The following is a 17249-nucleotide window of genomic DNA, read 5'->3' as shown; positions in this document are numbered from 1 at the left end:
AACACAGCAGCGCTTAACACTGCTTATGAGGCAGAAATAGGTGTGGCGGTGGTGCCGCCGAAGTTAAACCACAAAGGGTTCTACCACCTTCAAATCTCTCTAGTTTCCAACACGAAATGTAATTGCCACATACTTATACAAAACTCTCTACATACTTAACGTAATATACATTATATTTAGAAAGTTATATGGAACATTAAGTTAATGGATGTCCCATAACGGTAGGGTTCGGAACTGTTTGTGTAACCCATAAGATCCATTAGGAGCCACCGTTGTCGAAAGAGCCATTTCACGACTATGTTATAATGACTTCAATTAGCGTCGATAACAGTGTATGTTATATAGGTTTATGTTTTTATTACTTTTTGATAGCTTAATATACTAAAACAAAGGTAGGAATCTAATCTTATCTAGGGTTGTTTACAGATGTCCATGGGCTGCTACTATAATACTAAATACAAACTATTGAGTTTTTATCATCAGGTGAACTGCATCCTATATACTGCATCCTGCATCATAGAAGCAGCGATCGCGTAGTGGTTAAGAAACTCGGCCTCTTAAGGCTTCTCGGCCTCGAGGCGTCCGAGGTTCCAATCCCACACACACCTCTGACTTTTCAAAATTATGTGTGGATTAGAAAGAATCTCAAAGATATGTGAAGTCTACCAATACGCACTTGGCCAACGCGGTGGACTATGGCCTAATCCTTCTCATTATGAGAGGAAACCCGTGCCCAGCAGTGGGATGATAATGGGTTGATGATGAACTGCATCCTTATTTGCTATTTACTTCCATATTATATAAACTGCTATTACACGGTTCTGGTACGACAAGATTTGCAGCCGAGTGGTTACCTAAAAGAAGACGCTTTCTGCACTCACAGCTCACATGAGGAATACCTGTGTGGGTGCCATGGACAGTGGACACACAGAAAGACTACCCAAACAACCAGAGACAGAACAGATTCATCCTTCAGATGTCTGCCAGTGATCAAACCCGGAACCCTTTGCGCATAATTCCAACAGTGACCGCTCCGCTACGCGGGTTGTGTCCACATAACCTGATAAAAATACTAATCAACCATAAACATCCTAACATATTCATTCCTAGCACAGGTGTGACATCAAATATATCACTGCCACCACATCAATTTGCCAAGTGTCGCTAAAAACGTAGACAAAAACAATCGCCCTCTGAACATGTCTAATGAATAAAATTCAAGGTACAACCCTTTGTAGTACAATTCCGGAGGCACCTTCGCTATACTTATTTCTGCCTAGTAACAGCAGTGTTGAGATCTGCTGTGTTCTAGTTTGAAGTAAGGTAGACTTACTTAGTCCTCAGGGATTGCAATGTATCTGCGGCTGACCTCAGGACTCTTTCTTTATGTGGACTTGATGATAGACGTCCTTCAGGTGGACTTGATGCTCGTTTGCGACGCACAAACATATTGTATTATATAGTAATATGCACGAATTTTTTTGTCCCACTCATATCGCCGCTCGAGGACATTTCTTCCTTATCAGACTTTCAACTTATCGGTCTTCCAAGCGATATGGTCAGCCAATTGGCACTTTATATTGCAAACTGCTATGTCTGTAACCTTAATTCGTCTTTGGACCCTATGGATTTATTCCGAAATGGAAAAAAATGAAGATTTGCAGCTGAGCTACTTTGCCCATATCTTCAAAAACCTGACCAAAGCACACTAACTAACCATAAACATCCTAACAGATTCATTCCAAGCACAGTAGCATTACCATGAGTTGGCATAGAAACGCCACTATAGAAATGGTAAATAGAAAACTATTGTCATTTTGCTAGTGAATAACATAACTACTATCGTTACGGTATTTCTTGACAACGTCTGTCAAATTAATGACTCATGGGACCGAATTTGTATGGCAATAGATCATAATGACATTCGCTAGCGATTTGATTTCGATAGGTTTTTTACGTATCGAGTTACGCCACTACGGATTTTAGTTCTACGAGTAACCACCAGAGGCGCTGTACAATTTTTCATACATTTATTTTACGCAGTCGCTAGCGAGTAATACTTTTGTAAACTCATGGTAGTGCTACTGGTGACATCAAATATGTCACTGTCACCACATCAATTTGCCGAGGGCCGCTAAAAACGAAAACAAAAACAATGGTGCCCTCTAATCATGTCTAATGAATGAAATTAGTGAATAAATGTTTGTTTTGTGAGTTTTAGATTTTGTGTCGTGGAATGTACCAAAAAGGTTAAGATGTTAAAAGGCCATGGACATCTTGATGCAATCATTAGTTACGTTCGATATTAATAATCAATCTATCCAATGTTATGTCGACCAAAGATTGAAATTTGACACCTTCTTCAAACTAGACATTCATGAAGTTCGATCTTTGGTAATTATGTAAAAATTGGACAGATTATTAATATTTTTTTAATAAAAATCTGAAATCTTATAATTCAATCCTTCACTAAGGTTTAGGATTGAATTATAGGATTTCAGAGAAATAGGACGACTTTTTTATCATCTTTTGCCGTATTTAGAAAACTTAAGGTATCATAATATAATTCTCCTTGGAACATTTGTAATTTTTTTGAGAACTAAAACACCTGTCGAAATCGATCCAGCTGTTTCGGAGATTATCCGGAAGAAACAAACAGGTCGAGATACAGCTAGACAAAAAAATGTATTTTTTTATAACGGCTGCATATAATTTCATATGAAATTAGTAAAAAGCTGTTGACTTTAAAAATAAACCTTTAATTTTGTTTATTTCTATAGACCAATGTTTTCCATTTAATCAGGGAATTGAACCCGGACCCCAACGTATGTCCAAAATTCAAACAAGGTCCCACCATTGAAGTGCGTGCCCCAAAATTTCGATCTCCTAAAATTGTTTTCTTAAAACCTCACAATACGGCCTCACGATGATTACTTGACCTCATACTGCGAAAACCTACATACAGACACGCCTCTTTAATTACGAAAACACATGTTCCGTAGGGATGGGCTACAAATACGAATGAATACGAATTTTAGTGACCGAATGTAACTGGTTTTTCGGCCGTAACCGAATTGGTTTTAGACCAAAACCGAATGTCTTTATACTTTATAGTTTGTTTAAAAGTTATAAAGGTAAAAATACAAATAATCCCTGAAATTTAAAGGTGGTAGAACCCTTTGTGGTTCAACTCCGGCGGCACCACCGCCACACCTATTTCTACCTAATAACAGCAGTGTTAGGCGCTGCTGTGTTCCGGTTTGAAGGGTGTGGTAAGGGAGACAGACTTTTCCGAGGCGTTCCAGCTTAGTCCTCAGGGGTAGCGGCGCATCTGTGGCCGACCTCAGGTAGGAATATCTAATCCTATCTGGGGTTGATTACAGATGTCCATGGGCGGCAGTAGCCACATCAGGTGGACTGCATGCTCGTCTGCTATTCTTATATTATAAAAAAAAAAAAAGAATTTGAACATCGATTTTGAGTGAATCGATATTTATAAATCGATTATTTTTGACGTATGTAACGTTCTCTCCGGAATTTCTCTGTGTCTTGCTTCAAACGCATTATGGACCAAATTCGTACAGATTTCTTTATTTTTCGCCAACCTTTATTTTCTTGTTAGCATTTTCGCTAATTATTAAATTTCAGTTGAATAATGAGTTTCACAAATCGATTATTAGTGATTATATAAAAATAAGATTTTGCAAAAAATTAAACAAAATTGCCCCAATAATAAATTAATTAAAATCGAATAATTCTCTTATGTTATTAATAATTTAACGGTGGAGACAGATACATCGATGACCGAATCGAATTACATCGATTATAATATTTAGAAATTCTAACATTGAGTGACCATCATCAATTCATTACTCTCTTAATTGTATTTATAACGAGTAGAATTGAGTAGCTCGCAAGTGAGTGATATAAAAAATATTATATATCTTTTATATCACTCACTCACCAAAAATACCAAAGAGCTAATCACTCATCAACTCCGACAATTTTGAATTATATCTTTATATCCGCGTCACATGGTTGAGTTCATAGGTCCATACGATTCCGGATATAAGATCTTCAACTCAACAGTGTTATACTCGCTCACGAGTCGATTCTCTGAAACAGTGATATAAAATGTCGCTTATATCGTTACAGAGCTACGGAGCTAAAGTGAGCTACTCAGCTAAAAGAGTGATAAATTATATATCACTGAGTTCAAAAGATATATCTCTCTATTTACTCTTTTCACTTTAATGATATATTTTGCGCGCCTCTAATAACGAGTCATATGCTCAAGCATACGCTATCGTTTATCAAAAATATTAACCTATTTAGAATTGGTTACAAATGTCAACATTATTAAGTCTTCAGAATGCTCTTATACAAATGCCAACGAACATTCGTTACCGCGATTCAGAGGACTGGTAGCGCCACCTAGTTAGGAATATGGAATTAGGTTAACGCCTTATAAATTTTAAAAGTTATTTCTTTATTTATCATGTTTATTTACTCAATAATGATTAAATTAACGGAAAAAAACTACTTTTTATTGGCATAAAGTTATTTTAAGCTAATATTAATAGCATTTTAAAGGTGGTAGGGTCAGTTACGGAATATTAACAATATTTTAAAGTTGGTAGAGTCAATATAGTCAGGAGATTTCGCAATTTGTTCTGAAATTATTGTTTATCCCCGCTTGCCTATTTTTAATACTTTATTGTATTTTTACTATCTGGTGCCATATTTAAATAAATATTTTATAGCCATTTCATTATAATTATGACACATTCAACATCAACTTGTCTATTTATATATTTGAAGGTGGTAGAACTCTTTGTGGTTCGACTCTGGCGGCACCACCTCCATAGCTTTCTGGCTTATAATAGCAGTGTTAAGTGCTGGTATATTCTGGTTTGATAGGTGTGGTAAGGAAGACATACTAATCTGAGGTTCAGCTTAGTAATCAGGCGTAGCGGCGCATTTGTGGGCGTCCTCAGGTAGGAATCTAATCTTATCTGAAGTTGATTACAGATGTCCTTGCGCGGCAGTAGCCACTTACCATCAGGTGGACTGCATGCCCGTCTGCTACTCCTATGTAATAAAACAAGTACTTAATAGTATTTAATTGAAATACTGAACTATAAATACGAATACTAAAACGTTACAACACATCACTAGTAGAAAGCGCTTGGTTTTCGAGCAATTTCAAGAAACACTCCGAACGAGATTTTTTTATTTTGCGCACATTAAAGTAAATAAAAATATTTTTAATGATTCCTACATAAAATCCTGGCTTTTTTATAAGATTGAAGTAGTGACCGAGTATTCAGTTCCCTTGATGATAAGTGGGTACAGTTGTCCATGGACATTTCATCACTTACGCAATTAAAAATGGCCAACTTGTGTTACGCATATCAATCGAATATCATTTTGAAGGTGGTAGAACCCTTTGTGCTTCGAATCTAGCTGTACTACCGCCACACCTATTTCTGCCTATTAACAGTAGTGTCAAGCGCTGCTGTCTTCTGGTTTAAAGGGTGTGGTAAGGGAGACATACTTTTCCGAGGTGTACCAGCTTAGTTCTTAGGGGTAGCGGCACGGCTCTGGTCGACCTCAGATTGGAATATCTAATCCTACCTGGGCTTGATTACGTATGTCCATGGGCAGCAGTAACCACTTACCGTCAGGTGGACTGCATGCTAGTCTGCTACTCCTATAATATATAAAGAAACTCGAGAAAACATAACACAATGTATATTGGCTCGGCCAAATATGCTGAAAAGTACGCGTAAGTCAGTGTTGTTTCATATTGCGTTGAGAGTTGACGAGCACGAGAATTAAAAATAAATGAATGAGACGTTTGTTTTGCTCTCCTTAAACGTGATTTGGCTCCGCGGTTTTAGAACTTAACAAACGATTTGCAACTCCATTCAGAACAGATGGTTGCCACTCCTGAGGACTAAGATGGCCACCTCATGTCTACCTGCGTGTGAACAGACATCACTACCCTTTCAAGAAAACCAGAACTGTTTCAAGTTCAAGCTAAAATATATCTGCGTATTACAAATTAATTATCAGTTGCTTAAACGATGAAGGAAAACATCGTGAGGAGATCTGCATACCCGAGAAATCTTAAAAAAAAAGGTTTCAAAGGAATGTGAAGTCTACCAATTCTCACTTGACCAGCGCGGTGGACTATGGCCTAATCCTTTTCATTCTGAGAGGAGACCCGTGCCCAGCAATGGAACAGTAAGGAGTTGACGATGAATTAGTGACGTACCATTACACTGAATTCAAGCTCGTTTGCTACTTAAATTTCGAAAAATAGCTGTACAAATATATTCCTCGCACACAACACAAATAACCTAAACATATACGAATATTACGAGGCAGAATTCTGAACATATGCGAGCTCCGCGGTTTAGTTGCAGATTGTCGGAATGCGAAATGGAAAATAGGGAAATTTAAAATGAGAGGAAACTTTAAAACGTGGCTATTTGGTATTAGTGGATCCCTTAAGAATTGTAGTCTTTTTTATAATATTAGAGTAGCAGACCGTCCACCTGATGAGTGGCTACTGCCGCCTATGGACATCTGTAATCTACCCCAGATAAGATTAGTTTCATACCTGAGGTCGGCAACAGATGCGCCGCTACCCCTGAGGACTGAGCTGGAACACCTCGAAAAAGTATGTCTCCCTTACCACACCATTCAAACCAGAACATAGCAGCGCTTAACACTGCTGTTATTAGGCAGAAGATTGATTGTCTTGCTCTCCAGCATAGGCCCCGAGCATTTTCTACGGAAATGTACCTCTTCCTTTTTCATCCAATTCCATAGTACATTCATGTAACTTTAAAATATTGGAGTTGCTTGACCGAGATTCGAACCTTGGACACCCCGATCGAGAGACCGAATTTCATCTCTAACTTTTAACCAATCTGTGTCTTTCTTATTCATAATTATAAATAACTACTTTATAATTCGCTTAAAATGCTTAAATTATATATTTAAGTACTTGTTTTTCTCTTTCACTTAATTATTATAAACATTTGAGGTTTTTGTAAAAAAAACAATTTATTTAATTAGTTTCATTTATAAAGCAACCTTAGTATGAGTTTTTACTCTTTTACAAAAATTACTTTTTTGGTATTTGTTTACGTATTTGCCCATACATTTCCAATCAGCGCCCCTAGCGGATTGTATCAACTGATTGGAAATGTATGGGAAATACGTAAACAAAAACAAAAAAAGTCATTTTTGACAATACGTAAAAACTCATACTAAGGGTACAGTTCAAATATATGAAAAAACATTTAATCGACAGTGCATCGGAATAAAGCCCAGTAGAGAGTCGTATTTGCACCACAATTTACTATGTATCTCGAATGGAGCAAACAGGGAAATTGAAGGAGTTTCTTTCTTTCGTATTTTTTCGAGCTGCCTTTTGGAAACTACTTTGTTGTTTTTCAAGTGTGGTTTGAGATTTAAAGATTACAGAAATTCATGTACAGTGACTATTTTCTATTAGGTGGCATGTGAATTTACTAATTAAATTTTATGCAAAAGTATTTAAAACATTTTAGGGTCCCGTATAAAAAGGGTACAAAAGGAACCTTTTACTAAGCTTCCGCCTGTCCCTCTGTCACAGGGCTCTATCTTTTGCACCGTAATAGATAGACACTTATTACTTACAAATTTTTACAGAGTTTGTTTAACGACAGTAAAAAATCCTGATAATAAATTGATAATAAATGCCTATACCAGGAAAAAATGCTGATAATAAATTGATATAAATTCCTATACCAGGAAAAAATGCTGATAATAAATTGATATAAATTCCTATACCAGGAAAAAATGCTGATAATAAATTGATATAAATTCCTATACCAGGAAAAAATCCTGATAATAAATTGATATAAATTCCTATACCAGGAAAAAATCCTGATAATAAATTGATATAAATTCCTATACCAGGAAAAAATCCTGATAATAATTACAAGACGCTATTTTTCGGTGTTTTTCGCTTTATCCATTGAATTGTAATAGAAAATTTAAATTTTCACAATGCATTTAATTCTATGGTTGTTATGATACCAAACACTAAAAATAAAGTTAGGTTATACGGAGGTAAATCGGTTTTGGGAAGATTTCGGCTCAAATAGTCCCTAATATATACCACCCTTATACTCTGTAAAAAGCAAAAGCATATTTATTACAGACAATTATTTCTCATAAGATTTAAAGACATTTATTTCTCATAAGATTTTACAAAAAATCACTTACAGAGAAATTACAAAATACAAACAGATTTAAATGGGTTAGCGTAGTGTAATTGTGGGTAGATTTAAAGTTAACAATCATATCTGTAGAAAAAATGCGAATGCAATGATAATTGTTATTTAGTCATGACACAGTGTTGGTTAATCTAAATTTGAGTAACTTAATTTAGAGTTTTATTATGTTTTTCAGATTATTATTAAAGAATTTATATTAATATGGTTAAGCAAAATATATTTATGAATGTATGTTATTATATGTATATATGTGATGAGTATTTCGCAGTGTAAGAATGTACGATTAAAGAAATAAAGCCCAGTGACAAATTGACAGACGGGAAAGGCTTACTAACAGACTCTACGGAACCCTAATAATCAACCTTCACACAAACAATACAGCTTTATTTACTAAAAAGATCAAAAGATAATCTGAGCCTAGATTCTTCGACTCAAAGAAAGAAGAGCTTAACAGACTAAGTCTAGGCAACCATTAGGTTCTATCGGCTTATAAATATGACCTACATACCTACTTCCTCATCGTTGAGACTCAGATTATAGAAAAAACTATATAGAGTGCAAAGTGACGATTAACAGTTTTAAAAGTATTTTAAAGGACAAATGTAGATTTTTGTATTTGATAAAATGTTATTTTGGAATAATTGCTCGTTGTCACACTCATTTTTGTCCCACTGTTGGGCATGGGTTTCCTCTCAGAAGAAAAGGCCAAGTGCGTATTGATAAGACTTTATATACCTATGACATTTTTTATAAATCCCTCAGGTTTCCTCACGATGATTTCCTTCACCGTTTAAAAATGTGACCGTTAAAACTGATAATTTATAATACGCACGTAGTATTGAAAAATCAGATGTGTGTTGCTGGCTTTTGTTGCCTGGGATTTGAACGTATTCAATCGCGAAACCCATTTTCAACCACTAAGCTATCATTGGCTTGGGAAAATACCAGATTCAGAACCAAGATCAAAATTATTTTAAACTGACCGGCGATCGAAAATGGTTGTCAGATCGAGCTAGTGACAATTCCGGCATACTCTATCCACTTTTTCATATTCTCAGTTCCTACCGATTAAGAGATCTTGATGGCAACTATATAAGCACTGCTCGAAACAGATAAACTGAAAACAACTTTACGTCACTGTGATAGAAGACTTTTTGAGTTACGAGGCGACTGGCGGAGATTTTGCTGATTCCAATGTTTGGTAGCTTATCGGTTGACAGTTTGACCTAGATACAATGTTTCACTAAAAGGGTTGCAACCCTTTATGGGATTGTATAGAGGAAAAGTATGGTTTGATTGGAAGGTACCAACATTATACCGTCCTCTTCCTGTGTGAAGCAATTCTGTGTTTCTGTGCAAGAATGTGACTGTAAATGACTGTAAAATGTAAATGTGAGAAATGACTGATTAAAATATGAGGTGATGATCTAAGTCCTCAGGAGTGGCGATGCATCTGTAATCGCCCTTCAGGTAGAACCAGTTCTATGTAAACTTTTTATTTATTTATTCTTTATTGACCATGTTAAAAAACAGTGTGGTGCAAAAGGCGGACTTAATGCTAAATAGCATTATCACCCAGTCAACCTTAGGGATGTGCAGAAAATTTGAAGGCGGTACAACTATACTAAATATAATAATAATAGCAAAAACAAAAAATAGGAAATAAAATAAAATGAAAAAAAGGGAAAAGGAGAACATGAAAAAAAGAAAGAATGTGAGAAAGAAAGAGAAAAAAGAAATAAGATATTAATAGATGAGAAGTAAATACATTTTAAAATAAATTACTACGTGAAAATGAAGAAAAATTGTGTAGACACCGTATCTAATGATGAACTAAATGATAATAGTGATTTGGTTATGAAAAAGATTTCAATAGCGAACGAGCTAGCAGTCCACCTGATGGTATAGTCCGCAAACTGCTAGTCCGCTGAAGTTTTTACGCACAACTACAACCATATATTCCGTAGCAACGTAAGGGCATCCTTTTTTTTTTTTGTTGACGAGGGGGAAACCTTCAAAAGGTACCCGACGCCATGGGAGTGACGCCGTGTTATGTGGGATTTTTACCGCACTAAAACCCCCGCGGTGGCCGTCCTCAGCGTTTCGTGGAGAACTCCGGGATCTCCAACGGAACACAACCGGAGTCCTCCTAACGCGATGCCCTTCTATCGGGCTCTGCCCTGGGGGAGCAATTTACGCTCCTCTCACATCCCCTGGTGATTACAGCGATATGCGACCACACAAAACCGCTGTCCTTCCCGGGGTCGCTTGCTGGACGGTTTGAGCTCCCACTCTTGCCGCCCGCAACCCCGAAAGCCCCTTTTAGTCGCCTCTTACGACAGGTAGGGGATACCGTAGCCCTATTCTGGTCCCGGTACTACAGGGACAGCGTAAGGGCATCCTAACGCAGCTATGTACCCGCGGGCGAGAGCGGGCAGCGGCCGGGTGCTGGGTGGGGTCCCACGTTGTCTTCGTACAATTTGCTATACGCTGTGACTCGTTTCTATATTCAGAGCGGACTAGCAGTTTGGCGCGGACTATAACTAGCTACTACTGCCAACAGACCTACCGTAAACAACCCATATAAGGGCGATGACCCGCGTGGCGGGGCGGCCACCATACCGATCTGACGCGCAAAGGGTCCCGGGTTCGATCCCCGGCCAGACAGATATCTAAATGATGAATTTAGATTTCTGTTTCTGGGTCTGGGTGTTTGTGTATTTGTCTATGTGTGTGTCCATGGCACCCACGACACAGGGAATCTGATGGTGAGTGGCTACTACTACCCATGGTTCTCTGTAATCAACCTCCTAAAATTAACCCTACCTGAAGTCGGCTACAAATGCGTTTATACCCCTGAGGACTAAGCTGGAACGTCTCGCATAAGTATGTCTCCCTTACCACACTCTTCAAACTAGAATACAGCAGCGTTTAACACTGTTATTAGGCAAAAACAGGTGATGTCCCTGTAGTCCCGGGACTAGAATAGGGCTACGGTATCCCCTGTCTGTCGTACCGTAGGAGATCCCGGAGTCCTCTTGGCAACGTAGAGGACGGCCACTGGGGGGGGTTTAGTACGGTAAGAATCCCACATAACCCTGTATCGCTCCCACGGCACCGGGTACCTTTTGAAGGTTTCCCCCTCGTAAACAAAAAAAAAAGGCAAAAACAGGTGAGGCGGTGGTGCCCGGAGTCGAACCACAAAGGGTTCTATCACCTTTCAATCGTATTATAAGGGGCATTTCGCATAACACTTGGGTGGTAGCCAAGTACCGATCTGCGTAATTAAATCACGCAGTTGTTTGTCAGTATGTCGCAGTGCGACGCCCTGCGACTGCGGTTCATTGACACTGGCTCAAGGTTCGATTCTCTGTTCGTTTTCGTAATGAGCTTTTGCAGCTTTTTGTGACATCTCTCCGCCTAACAAAACGGCTTTTGTTATTGCGGGTTACCACGAACACACAAAAAATGAAAATTACAAAAACATGCTTATTTTACACAGGATAGGCAGAGTCTCAGCATGAATGTAACATGCGAATAACCGTAAAAAATATTTTAAGTACACTTTTTCTTTTTTTTTTATTTGTTTTCGAGGGGGAACCTTCAAAAGGTACCCGACGACGTGGGAGCGATGCCGGGTTATGTGGGATTTTTACCGCTCAAAAACCCCCCGGTGGCCGTCCTCAGCGCTTGGTGGAGAACTCCGGGATCTCCGATGGAACACAACCGGAGAAGTACACTTAATATCCTGTCCTCATAAACAATATTTTTCATAATATAGAAATTACCAATGAGCATGCATGTAAGTTACCAATGCCAAACATTGACATTTGCAATCAAACCCAGGTAGGATCAGAGGCCTTGAAGTTGGCTATAGGATCTATTTTAATCCTTATATATATATATATACGTATATATATATATATATTTCTTATGTGCGTGTGTATGTCACTAAACTCCTCCTACACGACTGGACTGATTTTGATAAAATTTGTTGTGTGGGTTCAAGGGGACTTGACAATGGTTTAGATTCACAATTTAAACCGTGGGAAAAGGTTTTTTTAATTAATTTTTAATTCGTAAGTAGTTGTTGATTTTGGAATGTTTCACATTGGAATCGACAGACTTCGCTACCATCGCAGATTCAAATATTCTACCTATTTTTCAAACCCGTAAGTGATAAGGGTTGTTCACCCTTAACATTTTTTTATTTATATGGCAACACAACGTGTGCCGGGTCAGCTAGTAAGTATATATATTTTAATAGCTGACTCATTGAATTTTGGGCATTTCATTTCCTACGAACTAGCAATTAGGCAAAAATTGGTGGTGCAGTGTTGCCTTGAGTTGCAATATTAAGGGATCTACCACCTTCAATTATTATGTATTTTGTTGTCATAATGGCTACAGCAATATGCATTCTGTAAAGTTTCAAGTGTCTATCTATTACGGGTCAAGAGATTGACTGACAAGTCCTGTGACAGACAGATAGACGGACAGATCGCGGAGGCTTAGTAATATGGTCTCTTTTCTATTTTTTTGATACGGAATCCTAAAACCAGTATGTATTAAAAAGTCCAAAGATAAATTAAAATAAAAGTGATTATAACAATTTATGAAAATATGCGAAATGGCTAATGTTTGGCCGTTGAGCTGACCATTTCAGATGAGATTTATCGATGGACAGTTTAAGTTTCGTACCGCACTGCGCCAGCCGTGGTCATAGGGATGTGCTACTGAATTGTCGATAAAATATAATTAATGAAATTTAAATATTGTCTATGATTACAATACAAGTTTGATATATACAATATAATTTAATATATTATAGTAAACAGTAAAATAAAACATATATAAAATTAAAATACATATAAATTATTTCAATAGGAAACGGAGATTTACCCTTATTGAATACGCCTTTATCCAATGGAATTTGAAGGGCTGAGAGATAAGGCATTTTGGTAAACATGGCATCATTTTAAGCTACATATTTTCAACGTGAGTTTGTATATAACAAATAGATAATAATAGAATTACCACTGTGGCGACTTCGTGCTACACGTCAAGAGATGGCACCACGAATATTTTGAATCACGCTATCGAAGTTTTCTAACCATCTTGTACATATATTTAATTTCCGAACTGAGACTGTCGGAGCACGGCCGCTCTCCGGGCATGATCACCTAGCCCAGCAGGAGATCTCCCTTTGCCATACCACCCCTTTGAAATGCAATATTTATTCAAATAAAGAAGGAATTTGAAGGTGGTAGAACCCTTTGTGGTTCGACTCCGCCGGCACCACCGCCACATCTATTTCTGGCTCATAACGGCAGTGTTAGGCGCTGCTGTGTTCCGTTTTGAAGGGTGTGTAAGGGAGACAGACTTTTCCGAGGCTTTCCAGCTTATTCCTCAGGGGTAGCGGCGCATCTGTGGCCGACCTCAGGTAGGAATACATGATCCTATCTGGGGTTGATTACAGATGTCCATAGGCGGCAGTAGCCACTTACCATCAGATGGACTGCATGCTCGTCTGCTACTTCTTTATTATAAATAATAATAATAATAAACTTACATACATATGAAATTAAATCTCAATAACCTGATTTGCAACAAAAATATTTTACAAAAATAATTCTCAGTTCACATAACCAATCCTCAGTTCGCTAAAAGATAAAAGATAGATAATAGTGAAGATTAAAACCTACTCGCTCGTCGAACTACATCTATTCTGCTATTTTGAATAGAAAAAAATCAGGGCTGCAAACTATGAAAGCCCAAAATAGTTACAATACGCTAACTAAAAGTTTGCGTCGTTGTAAAAGTTTTTCTATGCATTGAATTCAATGAAAAAATGTACGAGTATGTAAAATGCGCATGTAACAGAGAAAATGTAGCGTGTTAGAATTTTTATTATTAAACAGAAATTAATTTTAAAACTGTTACGATACTAGATAGTTAATTGTATCAGTAGCACTACCATGAGTTTACAAAAGTATTACTCGCTAGCGACTGCGTAAAATAAATGTATGAAAAATTGTACAGCGCCTCTGGTGGTTACTCGTAGAACTAAAATCCGTAGTGGCGTAACTCGATACGTTAAAAACCTATCGAAATCAAATCGCTAGCGAATGTCATTATGATCTATTGCCATACAAATTCGGTCCCATGAGTCATTAATTTGACAGACGTTGTCAAGAAATACCGTAACGATAATAGTTATGTTATTCACTAGCAAAATGACAATAGTTTTCTATTTACAATTTCTATAGTGGCGTTTCTATGCCAACTCATGGTAGTGCTACTGGCGTTACTTTGCGGAAATCCATGCTATTAAGTTAAGATTAATACTACTTCGCAACAATCCGCTACAAATATGTATGATAGTATATATTTTAAACCATGCAGTATGTATCACCCTCCCTCCCTCAAAAATATACACCACCATACATACCACCACCAACACGTGTTTCACTCCAAAACTGAGCATCATCAGGGTAAGTTGCCTCTACGACGGTTAATCGTTAAGTTACGATACTGTTAAAAGTATCATTATCACTCGTCGACGTCAATACTTTCCCACTGCTGGGAATGAGTCTCCTTTCATAGAGAGAGAGTTTTAAGCCGTAGTCCACCACGTTGGCACAGTGCGACTTCGTAAACTGTTCGTAAACTGTGTGTTGTGTAGAGCTGTTCGGATTCTTAATGAGGTCCACAATAGAAGTGACGTCTTTTGTTGTCACTGGAGTGAATTCGCAAAAGTGTCAGTATATTTAATATCTTATATGTAATGCTATAATTGGGCTACTCTATCGCTTTAGGTTAAGAATACCTGTAATGATAGATGTATACTTAAAATAAATAAATAAAAATAAATAAATAAATAAACTTCACAGAACTTGGAAAACTTTTTTAAAGACACCTCAAGTGTATTAAGAGTCCTTGCGATGTTTTCCTTCGCCCTTATATCAAACTAGTTTTTGCCCGCGGCTTCGCCCGCGCTTAAAAGAAAATTATTTGACATACTAACATACATAAAACTGAAAATTCGTACCTTCATTGAAATGACAGTGGCACCATCTGGTGAAAATGCATAGTTTATGATTCAATCCTTACTAATATCGATTTTTTGGTCCAAAAGATCGATTCTCCGATTAATCGATCTTAGATCGCCATCCCTAGTTCCCGTGGGATTTCCGGGATAAAAAACTGACGGACGGACGGACGGACGGACGGACGGACAAACAGACAGACAGAGAGACAGACAGACAGACAGACAGACAGACAGACAGACAGACAGACAGTTATAATATTAGTAATATAACATATATACAGTTATAATATTATAACATAACATATATATGTATAGACAGTTATAATATTAGTAAGGAAGTAAGGATTAGTAAGGATGATAATTATTTTTTACGATGCACATAATTTTGAAAAATCAGAGGTAGCCAGGAATTTAAACTTCGATATCCTTGATCGAGATCCAAGTTTCAACTTAGCTATTCTCTATCTAATCTATAGATATCATAGATGACTACGGTCCTACGGCGGTCGGCCGCTTACATTTTACCCCTGAAGACTAAATCGGAGCTTAAGTAGGTTTTCCTAATCTCTAATTGATTTCATTTAACCCAATATTTGCAATGTATCGATATTTCTAGTTCCCATCCCTTCCCGTCGCCAGCCGTCGACAATATCGGGTAACCCCGTTTTGTTTCACTATATTTTCAGCTCGTCAACTACTCTAACACATTTACGACACTCAGGGATATGAATTCCCAGACGAATGTTATATTTGTTCTTTTTTTGGTGAAACTTAAGTAAATAAAATGTGACAGACGGACAGACAGCGGAGGTTTAGTTATACGATTTCGTTTTTACCCTTTGGTTACGGAACCCTAAAACAACACATACATAGACACGTGTAATACGCAGAATTGGAGTTGTACCTGAAAATATTTAGAGATAAATCGCTACCCCTGAAGACTAATGTTCGTTATTAATAATCAATCTATCCAATGTGTTCTCTACCAAAGATCGACATTAGTAATTTCTCTATATAAGACATTGTCTGCCAGAACACAGCAAACTAACACTGCTCTTATTTGGCAGGAATAGATGTGGCGGTGGTGACGCCGGAGTCGAACTACAGAGTGTTCTACCGCCTTCACCGTCCATGTACTGCTTTTAACATAATTATGACCCGCGTGGAGAAGCGGTTACCATACCGGGCTGACGCGCAAAGGGTTCCGGGATTAATTCCCGGCCAGACAGTCATCTGTATGAATTTAGATATCTGTTCTGGGTCTGGGTGTTTATGTCTTTGTCTTTGTTTGTGTCCATGGCACCCACGACACGGGAAATCTTGTAAGGCTGAGAGTGTAAAATGCGTCTTTTTCCACAATTTTTAATACGCTATTATTAACTTGGGTTGTATGTAAGTATGTATTTATGTAACAAGTAACGGAATCTTTGAACCCGATTTCTGTCCACTTTGAACGTTCAGTTTAATTCAAAATTTTGAATAATTATTAAAAACCGATGACAATACACGATTTTAATAATATTGTACCATTGTCCTTATCAGCATCCTCAGGATTAACAATTTTCGAGGCGAGATTGTTCATGCGCCTTAGAAAAAGTTAATCCCAAGTTACTAGATTGCAAATAATTATTGCTTTTTAGTTTCAATAAGGCGTAACTGTTATAGCGTGATTTTTAGTTTAGAAAATAATTTTACGTATTTTAGTACTTTTACCACGCTTTTATTAGCTTGACCTGTATGTATGTAGCTGATTTTTTGCTTTAAACGATCCGATTAATTTAAAATTTTGAACAATTATCAAGAACCGATGACAGTACACAATTTTAATAATTTTATCCCATTCTCCTTATCAGGATCGTCAAGAATCAAGATTAACCATTTTCCTTGTGCGATTTTAGCGT

This window comes from Epargyreus clarus, unplaced genomic scaffold (genome assembly GCF_041222505.1).
Source record: "Epargyreus clarus isolate Ecla_fem2 unplaced genomic scaffold, WU_Ecla_fem_2.2 ptg000032l, whole genome shotgun sequence".
Taxonomy (NCBI): Eukaryota; Metazoa; Arthropoda; class Insecta; order Lepidoptera; family Hesperiidae; genus Epargyreus; species Epargyreus clarus.
Note: the sequence above shows the minus strand (reverse complement) of the source record.